Source organism: Schistocerca nitens, chromosome 4 (genome assembly GCF_023898315.1).
Source record: "Schistocerca nitens isolate TAMUIC-IGC-003100 chromosome 4, iqSchNite1.1, whole genome shotgun sequence".
NCBI classification, from domain to species: Eukaryota; Metazoa; Arthropoda; class Insecta; order Orthoptera; family Acrididae; genus Schistocerca; species Schistocerca nitens.
Genome location: NC_064617.1, coordinates 272,206,815 through 272,218,910, shown reverse-complemented (window position 1 = coordinate 272,218,910; position 12,096 = coordinate 272,206,815). Strand labels below are relative to the sequence as shown.

General features: G+C 54.9%; 1 pseudogene; it reads right to left on the bottom strand.

Annotated features, from left to right (window-relative positions):
- Window positions 1-1,677: 1,677 nt before the first annotated feature.
- Window positions 1,678-1,791, bottom strand: LOC126254228 (5S ribosomal RNA; annotated as a pseudogene).
- Window positions 1,792-12,096: the final 10,305 nt, after the last annotated feature.

The following is a 12,096-nucleotide window of genomic DNA, read 5'->3' as shown; positions in this document are numbered from 1 at the left end:
GCGTCAACAATATCCATAGCAGGAGTCACCGATTCATCGGACACAGAGGGAAGGGTTGCGCCTACTGCAGGATGAACGGGTTGGCATACCGTGCCCGCTACAACTTCATTCAAAAGCGGGACAAACTGACAAGAGGTGTCTACAGGTCGTAAGCGAGGGAGCTGAACAGGGCGTCGCCGAGGGCAGTCAGTACGCAAATTTTCAGACGAGTGACAGACAGATCAAGTTGGCGGTTGCCCGACATAACTAAATTACGCACGCACGCACGCCCGCGATCATAAAGTAAGATGGAATGTGCTTTTTGAGATCTATTCGCACACTCCGGCGACAGTAACAGTACCCGCTACCCCACGTGTCATTACTGATAGACAATACCGTGCCAAACTGTGTCAAACCGCGGGATATATAATCATTTGGACATTCCGGTGGAACATCGATAACGCGAACAGTTCGCACCCCCATAGACAGAGGGAATAATCTGATCACTGACACCGCCATCAAAATGTTTAAACTTGGGAGCGCCAGCAAACGTTTCAATAAATTTGTCGTAATGGTCTGCACTGGTAAACTTAATGAACAACGAATACAAAATAAAATCAAGCTGGAAAGTGTCTACGACTGCGTCCGGTAACTTAAGCTCATCGAAAATCCACTCATGAATCTCAAAAGCTGTCGGCCGCTTAGCATTACGATCAAAAACGCACTGTGCGCTATTCGCCCTGTTAAATGTCGACATGGTGGTACTTACCGGCTGTAGAACAGCAAACACAAACACGGGCAGGAACAACGACGCGCCGACGCGCACGCGACGACAGCCAAGTCACCACTGACAGCGAACGACCGGCAGGGCGGAGCCACAGCACCGAGGTGTCGGCTGGAGCGCGACCGACCGGTATGGCCGTTGGCGTCCTTATAATGTAGCCGCGCGACCGAAGGCGCATTCGCCTCTTCTCCCAACGCACACAATCGCCGTTTTCGGTGGCACATTTGACGCAAGGCACGTCCTTCCACCTCGAAGGCGGTGCGGAGTGCGCCTCGATGCACCGCCTGTCATTCGCTTGGTGCGTGCGGCCTCCGACACTCGCGGACGACGCATCTTGTCCCTGTTATCCGGCGCGCGGCCGGGCGGCGGGTTGCGTGCGCGGGGTTGTGGCAGTGTCCTGCTGGAGAGCGCCCCCGCTGCCGAAAGCAGCTTCCTCACCTGACGCGCGGCGCGCTTCCAGATGTTTGCGTAATTTGCGTGGTGCATTCTCACCTGTGCCCTTCCGTCCCGACTTGTCCCGACTTGTCCCGACTGCCGCTCGCTGCCGCTCGGGTCGTGGTCCATATGACAGCGCGAGCACGAGAAGCGTCTGCGGGAGGAGACGAGACGACTAAAGAATAAATTTACGATTACAAATCAAATTTGGAACTGTACACTGCTACAGAACAGTAGGCGCTGAAGTACTGTATTTCAGAACACATTTGCCGATTCGTACTGTTTTGTCGTTTGCAAAGCCTTCCTGGCAAACTTCGTTAGAACATTCTCCCTCAAACTGAGTTAATTACTGCAATTTCGTACCTTACGGTCATTGCAGTGGTTTAAAGTGCTGAAGGAAGTATCTCTGTCACAACAGAAAGGTGGTACGGAAGGAGGGCTGGCAGGGGTAGCGACGTAAAAAGGAAAAAATGGAGGGGAGCCAATAGCACCCGGTGTTCCCAGGCGGTCACCCATCCAAGTACTAACCGGGCCCCATGTTGCTTAACTTCGGTGATCGGACGAGAACCGGTGTATTCAACATTTTTTTCGGTGTATTCAACATTTTTGTTATTTTTAGAAAAGGAAAACCACATCAGAAAGAAACTAGCAACAGAAAACATCGCTGCTTGTGGTGTCTCCAAACCGCTGTAAATTTCTGCAGCGACAGAAATTAAAAATGAGTGGAGCACAAGCACGAGGCAAAATGTGATAACGTCACTATTAAAAACGGACCGGCGCCTCTCTACCCCGGCGGCGCGATGCGACGCTGGTGCTGCGTTGGCGTGAATCAGCACCTTCTGCTTAGACGTGCCGCGGCGACCCCCTGGACCCGCGACGGTGCACTGCGTCGACCCTCTGGCTCCGCAGCTGCGCGATGTGTCGACCCTCTCGTTCTGCGACGGCGCGATGTGTCGACCCTCTCGTTGTGTGCTGCTGGTGCTACTTAACGCCCCTCTGCCTATTCCAGTACTCTATACTGCCGCTTCTTCACCCGTAGATACCTCACCTATACCCCACACCTGGCACCAGAAAATTGGTCTAACCTCTGTCGTGTCCCACTGACATGTCCTGAGAGGGAGTGGAAGGACTGCGTTGGTGCGCGTCAGAGAACTTACTTGGCATGAGGTGTCGGTGGTGTGGGCCGCCAACTCCTCACTGCTCCGTTGTAGAGAAAGAAGGCTGCAAGGTGACCTAGAGTACAGAACTCGGATGGGATCTTAGGGAAGCTTTCATGTATGAACACTCGATGTATAGAACGATTATACTGGAAGTACCCCTGGCACTTGTGATTTAAATAAGATTCTATATACAGTCTCCAATGATTGTCTATCTGGCTATGCAGTTGTCATCCCTACCCCCTGCGGGTTCGGGGGTTAGAATAGGCCCGCGGTATTCCTGCCTGTCGTAAGAGGCGACTAAAAGGAGTCTCAAATGTTTCGGCCATATGTGATGGTCCCCTCTCGGGTTTGACCTCCATCTTTCTAAATTATTCCGAAGAGCGAGCCAATTGGGGAAGGGCGCCTTACATGGTGCACTGTATCCGTCGTGCAATTAGACCTTTAGCCGGCTTTCTCGTCGTTGCAATGGTGTCCCGCTCGTTTTCGATCTCTTGGGCGATTACCACGCTGCACTCTGCAGTGTTTCTTTTATCTGCGACGACGACCTTGGTCAGTTTTGCACCTAAGATCCAGCACGGTAGCCAGTCCGTTGTGGTGGGGCCGCCATGTACCCTCTTGGTTGTAGCCCCCTGACAACACAGGGATCGCTCTACTGATGCCTGCGCCGTTAACTCCCCACGTATGCCAAGGAGTAGATGCCCATCTCCTTGGGGCATCGGGACTCCCGGCAATGGCCATCCTGCCAGGTGGCCTTTGCTGTGGCTGGGTGGCGCCCGTGGGGAGGGCCCTTGGTCGGAGTAGGTGGCATCAGGGTGGATGACACGCAATGAAGCGTGGCACTTCTTCTCTTGCTGGTGGCCAGCCACCAGCAGTCTCTAAGCGTTCGAGGGCCCATTTCAAAGGTAACGTTTATGACCCCAAATCGTTCCCCTCCCTCGCCACACCATGGGAGGAACGAAAGGCATTACATGCAAGTGAGCAGTATTCGCCCAGATATCTTGTCTGTACCAGAGCTGATGGGGAATCTTTTATGTCCGTGAAGCCTCAGTTCTTTGTCGAGCATTTAGAGGACAAGTTTGGGGAGGTGGAGGGCTTGTCAAAGATGCGGTCCGGATCGGTGTTGATAAAAACGGCGTCCTCCGCCCAGTCGCGGGCCTTGCTCGCTTGTGCTAAGCTGGGGGATGTCTCCGTCACTATCACGCCCCATAAAAGTCTGAACATGGTCCAGGGCATTATCTTCCACAGGGATCTCCTTTTACAGTCCGATGACGAGCTGCGCGCCAACTTGGAGCGCCGAGGTGTCCATTTCGTCCGGCGCGTCCACCGGGGTCCGAGGGATCGTCAAGTTGCCACCGGTGCCTTCATCTTGGCCTTCGAGGGTGACACGTTACCTGAGAAGGTCAAGGTGATGGTGTACCGTTGTGATGTCAGGCCTTATATCCCTCCCCCGATGCGGTGCTTCAAGTGTTGGAAGTTCGGCCACATGTCTTCACGCTGTGCTTCCGACCTCGTCTGTCGCGATTGCGGTCGACCATCCCATCCTGATCATCCCTGTGCCCCGCCTCCAATCTGTGTGAACTGTGGTGCACACCATCCGCCTTGCTCGCCAGACTGTCCGATTCTGCAGAAGGAGCGGAAGATCATGGAGATAAAGACTCTCGACCGCCTGACGTACACTGAGGCGAAGCGGAAATATGACCGGCTTCACCCAGTGCGCATGACGGCTTCTTATGCCGCAACTGTCTCTCCTGCTACGGTTCAATCCTCTCCAGCCAGCTCGCAGAGTCGCAGTCCCGCACCTGCCCCCTTGATGGTGGGGGGCACTAAACCCACTGTTGCTCCTGCTCCATCTACTTCAGGAGCAACACCCCCCCAACCACCGGGGACATCTGTTCCCCGTTCCCAGCCGGAGAAGCGTGGGCCTTCTTCGGCTCCTCTCGCCCGGAAGGGGTCCCTTGGGGACCTCCCTTCGCAAGTTCCGACCAGTACCAAAGCCGACAGCCGCAAGTGGCTTAAACAACCGCTGGTCCCTGGTCGTCGAGACACTCGGTCGTCGTCTGTCCCTGAGACTGCCCCAGTGACGCCCTCCCAGCCTGAACCACCAAAGGCGCAGCGCGAAAAGCAGAAGAAGAAGAAACTCCCCAAGGCTACCGATATTGCGGTGGCACCCATTCCACCGCTTCCTACAAGCTCTGCGTCTGAGGATGAGGTGGAGATTCTGGCGTCCGCTGAGGACATGGATCTCGCCAGTCCCTCGGACGCACTGGCTGGCTGTTCTCCAAGTGGTGACTCGGTAGCAGCAGGGGCCTCGGAGGCGTAATCTGCCTCCCCAGTCCCTTCACGCTTTTCCCCTCCATGGCTAATACCATCCTCCAGTGGAACTGCAGCGGTTTCTTCCACCATCTAGCTGAGCTCCGCCAGCTTATCAGCCTTCATCCTTTCCTTTGCATTGCTCTGCAGGAAACTTGGTTTCCAGCAATGCGAACCCCCGCCCTCCGTGGCTATCGGGGTTATTTTAAGAACCGGGCAACTTATGAAAGGGTGTCTGGTGGCGTCTGCATATATGTCGCTCACACTCTGCACAGCGAGTCTGTCCCTCTCCAAACACCTTTAGAGGCTGTCGCTGTACGGGTGTGGACGCCACAGGCTATTACCGTCTGCAGTATCTACCTTCCACCGGATGGTGCTGTCTCGCAGCATGTCCTGGCTGCTCTGATAACCCAACTGCCGCCACCTTTCATGTTGTTGGGCGATTTCAATGCCCACAACCCTCTATGGGGTGGGACTGTCTCCGATGGCCGCGGTCGTGCCGTGGAGCATTTATTGGCTCAGCTCGACCTTAGCCTCTTGAACACCGGTGCTCCCACACATTTCAATGTGGCCCATGGCTCGTTCTCCGCCATCGATCTCTCTCTTTGCACCCCCGGACTTGTCCCATCCCTCCACTGGAGGGTGCATCCTGACCTGTGTGGCAGTGACCATTTTCCCATCTATTTGTCACTGCCCCAGTGTCATTCTTCTGGGCGTCTGCCACGCTGGGCCCTCCACAGAGCTGACTGGCCGCGTTTTACTTCCGCGGCAACCGTTGAGTGTCCCCCGCAGGGTGACATTGACGAGGTGGTCCGTGTCTTCACCACATCCATCATTTCGGCAGCCGAGGCTGCCATCCCCCGCTCTTCTGGACTCCCTCGGAGGAAGGCTGTACCCTGGTGGTCGCCGGAGATTGCTGAGGCTATTCGCGACCGTAGGCGGGCCCTCCAGCGTCATAGGCGGCACCCGTCTCTCGAGACCCTCATCGCCTTTAAGAGGCTACGTGCCTTCGCCCGACGTCTGATTACACGGCGTAAGCAGGAGTGCTGGGAGCAGTATGTCTCATCGTTGGGCTCCCGTGTCTCCCCCTCGCTGGTGTGGTCCCGGATACGGCGGATTTATGGACACCAGACCACTTTCGGTGTCCCTGGGATCTCCTTGGACGGCGCTGTATGCACGGACGCTGCCGCCATTGCTGAACGGCTTGCCGCGCACTTTGCTCAGAGCTCTGCGACTGCATCTTATCCCCCCGCCTTTCGCTCTCTAAAGGAGCGAGCCGAGCGGACGCCGCTCTCATTTCACACGCGTCGTTCTGAAACATACAATGCCCCTTTCAGCGAGAGGGAATTCCTCGCTGCTCTCGCCGATTGCCCTGATACAGCACCAGGCCCAGACTGCATCCACGCGCAGATGCTGAAGCATCTCTCCAGGGACTGCCAGAGACACATTCTCGCGATATTTAATCGCATTTGGAGCGAAGGTGTGTTCCCGTCGCAATGGCGAGAGGGTGTTATTGTCCCCATCTTGAAGCCCGGTGCGGACCCACTGGCGGTGGACAGCTATCGTCCCATTACCCTCACCAACGTTTTGTGCAAATTGCTCGAACGTATGGTGGGGCGGCGTTTGTGTTGGGTCCTTGAGTCGCGCGGTCTCCTCACTCCATCCCAGGGTGGCTTCCGTCGGGGCCGGTCTGCAGTGGACAATTTGGTGCGGCTGGAATCAGCTGTCCGTACGGCCTTTGCCCGACGTCAGCATCTCGTTGCTGTATTTTTCGATCTGCGGAAAGCGTATGACACCACATGGAGGCATCACATCCTCGCCACGTTGCATGAGTGGGGTCTTCGTGGTCAGCTCCCGGCTTTTCTTCAAAGCTTTTTATTGCGCCGCTCTTTCCGGGTGCAAGTCGGTGCCACCTCTAGTTCCTCTTATATACAGGAAAATGGGGTCCCGCAGGGCTCAGTGTTAAGCGTCTCCTTATTTCTGGTGGCTATTAATGGTCTGGCTGCAGCAGTGGGGTCGTCGGTGTCTCCTTCTTTGTATGCCGACGACTTCTGCATCTCATTTAGCTCCACGACTACGGGAGTCGCCGAACGCCGGCTGCAAGTCGCCATTCGCAAGGCAGCATCGTGGGCTCTGACTCACGGTTTTCAGTTCTCTGCAGCCAAGACTCGAGTTATGCACTTCTGCAGGCGTCGGACGGTCCACCCTCATCCTGAACTTTACCTCGACGGCCACCTGCTTGAGGTGGTGGACACTTGCCGCTTCTTGGGACTCGTGTTTGATGCCCGGCTCACATGGGTTCCTCATATTACTCAGCTGAAGCAAAAATGCTGGCGGCACCTCAACGCCCTCCGCTGCCTTAGCCACACGTCTTGGGGTGCAGATCGCTGCACGCTGCTGCGGTTGTACAGAGCCCTTGTGCAGTCCCGGCTTGATTATGGGAGCCTGGCCTATGGGTCTGCGTCCCCCTCAGTGTTGAAGTTGTTAGACCCCGTACACCACTGTGGGGTTAGGCTTGCCACTGGCGCTTTTCGCACCAGCCCCGTGGATAGTCTACTGGTGGAGGCCGGGGTTCCCCCGCTGCGGATTCGCCGCCATCGTCTGCTCGTCGACTATGCTGTCCACGTTCATTGCTCGCCAGATCATCCCAATCGTCGCCTGCTTTTCCCTGCTATGATCCTCCATCTGCCCGAACGGCGACCTAGGTCTGGGCTTTCCATTGCTGTCCGTGTCCAGTCCCTGCTGTCAGACCTGGGGTCATTCCCTCTTCTGCCTCCCTTCCGGGTCCGTACACCTACGCCTCCCTGGTGTTTGTCCCGGCCGTCCGTCCGTCTGGATTTGGCACAGGGACCTAAGGACTCGGTTCCGCCTGTGGTCCTCCGTCGCCGTTTTCTTGCGCTCCTCGAATCATTTCCGGGCTGTGATCCTGTCTACACGGATGGTTCCCTGGTTGATGGTCGCACTGCCTACGCTTTTGCTCACGCTGCCCATGTTGAGCAACGCTCCTTGCCGGCTGGCTGCAGTATTTTTACTGCAGAGCTGGTGGCAATCATGCGCGCTCTTGAGCATCTGCGTTTCTGCTCAGGTGGGTCCATCGTCATCTGCAGTGACTCCCTGAGCAGCCTTCAGGCCATCGACCGCTGCTATCCCTCCTCTCCTCTGGTGTCCTCCATACAGGAGTCTGTTTCCGCCATTGCCCGTTCTGGTCGTTCGGTGGTCTTGGTTTGGACGCCCGGTCATGTTGGCATCCCAGGGAACGAACGTGTCGACAGGCTGGCTAAAGGGGCGATCGACGCCCCGGCTTTGGAGGTCGGCCTTACGGCTCGCGACCAGCAGATGGTGTTGCGCCGTAAGCTGATTGGGATGTGGGCTGCTGAGTGGCGTGGCATGACAGCCCCGAATAAACTGCGGGCTGTCAAGGAGACGACCGCCGTGTGGCGTTCCTCCCTGCGGGCTTCTCGCAGGGACTCGGTGGTCCTGTGTCGGCTGCGCATCGGCCATACGTACCTGACGCACGGCCATCTCTTGCGTCAGGAGGATCCCCCCCTGTGTCAGTGTGGGTCCCGGCTGACGGTCGGCCACATTTTGCTGGAGTGTCCTCGACTGCGCACACTCCGGCAATCTTTTAATCTCCCGGGCACTTTGGCTTTGGTTTTATCTGACGATGCCTCCATGGCTGATAACGTTTTAAATTTTATCCGTGGTAGTCCGTTTTATGGTTCGATTTAGGGAGGTCCTGCACCTTTCCCTTTCTGTGTCTTTTGTCCTTGTGCCTGTTGCTGTTCTGGTGTGCCGTGAGATGGTTGACTCTTTCCCTTTTTTGTTGTCGTGGTCAGTCAACCAGTCTCCGGCCATCTTCTTCTCTTCTATTTCTTTCTGTCTGGTGTTCGTCCGTACTCTTCTTTTCTGTAGTGTTCGTTGCCTAATTTGTGTTCTTTAGCACCTGGGGGGGGGGGCAGTCTCCTTCCCCCTTGGGGTTTTATCTGCTCTGCGACTTTGTCTCGCTTGTTTTTGGAATGGGGGACTGATGACCTTCGCTGTTTAGTCCCCCTTACACATCCCAACAACCACCACCACCACCTTGTCATCCCTAACTTTCCAAACCTAAGTCCTAATACAGCAGAGGCGAGCGCACCAGACTGTCAGCTGTGTCGATTCAGCCTATGTCCCTACTTGTTGTTGTGCTCAATACTCTCCTGCAATTCTTGGAGCATCCCGACGCCGACTAATGTGGACCGGCGTCCTAGGTACCTCACTCCACCACTGTCCTTCGATCTAGCGGCTATCCGCTTTTATAGGGGGTAGCGCACCCGGCACCACTTGTTCTAGCACCGTCGAACTTTGAGCCCTGAGTAGGCTAGTCACGCGGCAGCATGTGATGCCTACGTGATGAACTAGCCATTCTCCACTGTTTGCTGTGTCCAAGGGTTGCCACTAACTGTGCTTGAGCCTCGTGATACTGCATACTCCGCTCTTGTTAGTCGAGTACACATTACACATGAGATAGTCTGGTCACGTCCGCCTCGCTTGATGTGTAGCAATAATTTTCCAGCCTACAGCCTACATGATTTTAATTCTGTCTTCTACTATTCGCGACAGCATCGGCAATAATCACACAAGCCAGACGGCCGCAAATGAATGCGACACATCTTGTCGTTAGTGGGGAAGGCTCGATTCACGACCTTATACCAGAAACTACTAACATCCGGCGGCAAGTAAGAGGCGTGGATGTTGGCCCACACTGTCCGCCACGCCGATCCAGGAAAACGCAATTCCATCTTATTGCTAGCAGGCCGCCCCCGCAAAGCGGAATACACGCCCCGCGCTGATCTCGTCCGAGGATCGAGGTCGTCAGCACCGAGATAACTCTTATGCACGAAAAATTCCTGAACATAAAGCAGGTGCTATGGGATCCCGGTCGGATCGAGTGGAGCCAACTCAGATGAGGGACGATAGACACGGAACAAAAGAGTCGTAAGATGTGTCACGATTGAGAAGAACGCCTCACAAGTCCTATGTGACAAAAGCATCTGCTTTATTGATTCAAAGTGGATCAGGCCAAGCCCGCCTCGGTCACGCGGCAATGTACACGTGAGATAAGCCACTTTAAAAACATCCCCCCGCCACAGAAACCAATAGACCGCTTGCGTTATGGCACGTCCTAGTTCTGTCGGTACGTGAAATAGTTAGGCTAGGTACCAGGCCTTGCTGAGTAAGAACGAATTGATCAGCGCGACCCTCTGCGTTAGCGCCAAGGTGCGAGTGGCACTCAAGTGAGCCATCGCGCGTATACCATACAGAACAAGACGCCAATTGGAAGCCGCCGTCTGCAAGAGATTAGGTCGAAATCGGACGCCCAAAATTTTATGCTCACGAGTGACAGTAAACCACGGGCGCGAGAAGCCGCGTGAAACCGCATGAATCGGTAGAAAGGCGGTTTTACGAGGATTAATACTCGCACCCGATGCAAGTTCGTATTGGTTGAGAATGGCACGAATGACGTCTAAATCGGAGACCGAGGACACCAGCAAACCAAGATCATCGGCATATGCACTGCACACGTGTTTGGTAACGCCAATACGCAGACCCTGACAAGAAGATGCCAATTTCCGCAACAGAGGGTCCAAAGAGATCGCAAATAACGCCATAGATAAAGGGCATCCTTGTTTCACTGAACATCGTATGGGAACAGGCTCCGAGAGACACCCATTAATGCAAACTCGAGATGACGACGCCGTAAACAAATTAAAGAGCATGTTGATAAATACCGCTCCGAAACTAAATTGTTGCAACACCCGCCGTAGATATTGGTGGCCCACCCTATCGAACGCCATAGCAAAATCTATCGACAAAATGCCCAAAGGTTGTCTGTGCGTCGTCGCATACGCAGTTGCGTCGCGATACGTCAACACAGCGTCGTAAATGGTGCGTTGTGGCACTGCGCAGAATTGGTACTCACTAATCACTTTGGCCATGATCACGTTCAAACGAAGTGCTACACATTTCGTGAACAATTTGTAGTCACCGTTGAGAAGAGTGAGGGGACGTAAATCACACATTTTACGATTAGTCGGCGTATTTGGAGCTAGGGTCACTACGCCTTCCAAAAAAGATGGAGGAACCGACACACCATTTAAGATTTCATTATACATAGTTGTCAGTACAGGACCAAAGAAATGCCAAAAGCGAAGATAGAATTGCGGCGGTAAGCCGTCAGCGCCTGGTGATTTCCCCCCTGCGGGTTCGGGGGTAAGAATAGGCCCGCGGTATTCCTGCCTGTCGTAAGAGGCGACTAAAAGGAGTCTCAAACGTTTCGGCCTTCTGTGATGGTCCCCTCTTGGGTTTGACTTCCTTTTTTCCAAATTTCTGTTGTTAGTGCGTGCCATTTGGGGAAGGACGCCTGTCGTGGTGTTTTTCTATTGGTCCCTCATGCACCACCATCTTGCATGTTACCTATTGTCGTGTGGGGGGGATCACACCCAACATCTTCTGGGTTGTCTCCTTCTCGTCTTGTGCGCAATCCTCTTCCTAGCGCCCACGACAACTGTGGACCCTTTCAACACCCAAAATCTAGCACGGTAGCCAGTCTGTTGTGGTGGGGTCGTCATGTACCCTCTTGGTGGTAGCCCCCCTGACCACGCAAGGATCGCACTACAGATGCCTGAGCTGTTTCCTCCCCATGCATGCCAAGGAGTATGTGCCCATCTTGTCTGGGGCACAGGGACTCCGGGCAATGGGATATCGGCCAGGTACCCGTTGCTTTGGCTGGGTGGCGCCCTTGGGGAGAGCCCTCTTTCGGAGTAGGTGGCATCTGGGCGGATGTGGCGCAATGAAGCGCAATAAATCACACCAAGCTGGTGGTCGCACGGCCACCAGCGTCTCTAAGCGAGGCAGAGTAGACTTTGATGCTGCGCAATATGACCCTCAGTCGTTCCCCTCGTTGGCAGCGCCATGGGAGGGACGTAGTGCCAAGCGGGAGCCTTACGTACCGCAATACCTTGTCTGCAGCAGGACTGATGGTGACTCCTTTCTTATGACGAAGCCTCTGTTTTTTGTGGAACACCTGGAGGATAAGTTTGGGGAAGTGGCGGGGTTGTCTAAAATGAGGACTGGGTCCATCCTCCTCAAGACGTCTTCCCCAGCCCAGTCACGAGCGTTGCTCTTGTGTGACGTCTTGGGTGACGTCCCTGTTACCGTCACTCCCCACAGTAGCTTAAATATGGTCCAGGGGATTATTTACCATCGTGACCTCTTGTTACAATCCGATGACGAGCTGAGAGCCGACTTGGAACGACGTGGTGTACGTTTTGTCCGTCGTGTACATAGAGGGCCCAAGACTAACAGGGTGGCCACCGGTGCCTTTATCTTGGCTTTCGAGGGTGATGTCTTGCCCGAGAAGGTCAAGGTAATGGTTTACCATTGTGACGT